The 226-nt window shown below is 52.2% G+C and overlaps 1 protein-coding gene across 1 annotated transcript in view; it reads left to right on the top strand.

Annotated features, from left to right (window-relative positions):
* The window catches only part of INTS7 (integrator complex subunit 7), a 31233-nt gene that overhangs the window by 4534 nt on the left and 26473 nt on the right, over nucleotides 1–226 (top strand). The window lies entirely within an intron of this gene.

Raw genomic sequence — 226 nt, 5'->3', positions numbered from 1 at the left:
ATGAAGAACAATTTAAAAAAAAAAAAAAAAAAAAAAAAGCTGACAGCGGTGCCCACACCCTGGCCCCCTAAAAGGGCCTTTCAGAAGGGGACTTTACCTGCAGAAAAGGTGCAGCCGAAAGGAGGGACCGGCGTTCCCGTTTCCCCGTAAGACAGGTGGTCATCTTCTCGGCTGCACTGGTAGCCATCCAAGAGGTGCTGCAGGGGAAGCGGCGAGGACCGACCTA

Source organism: Egretta garzetta, unplaced genomic scaffold, assembly GCF_000687185.1.
Source record: "Egretta garzetta isolate BGI_Z169 unplaced genomic scaffold, ASM68718v1 scaffold319, whole genome shotgun sequence".
NCBI classification, from domain to species: domain Eukaryota; kingdom Metazoa; phylum Chordata; class Aves; order Pelecaniformes; family Ardeidae; genus Egretta; species Egretta garzetta.
The sequence above is the reverse complement of the archived record's forward strand: the minus strand, read 5'-3'. Positions and strand labels throughout refer to the sequence as shown.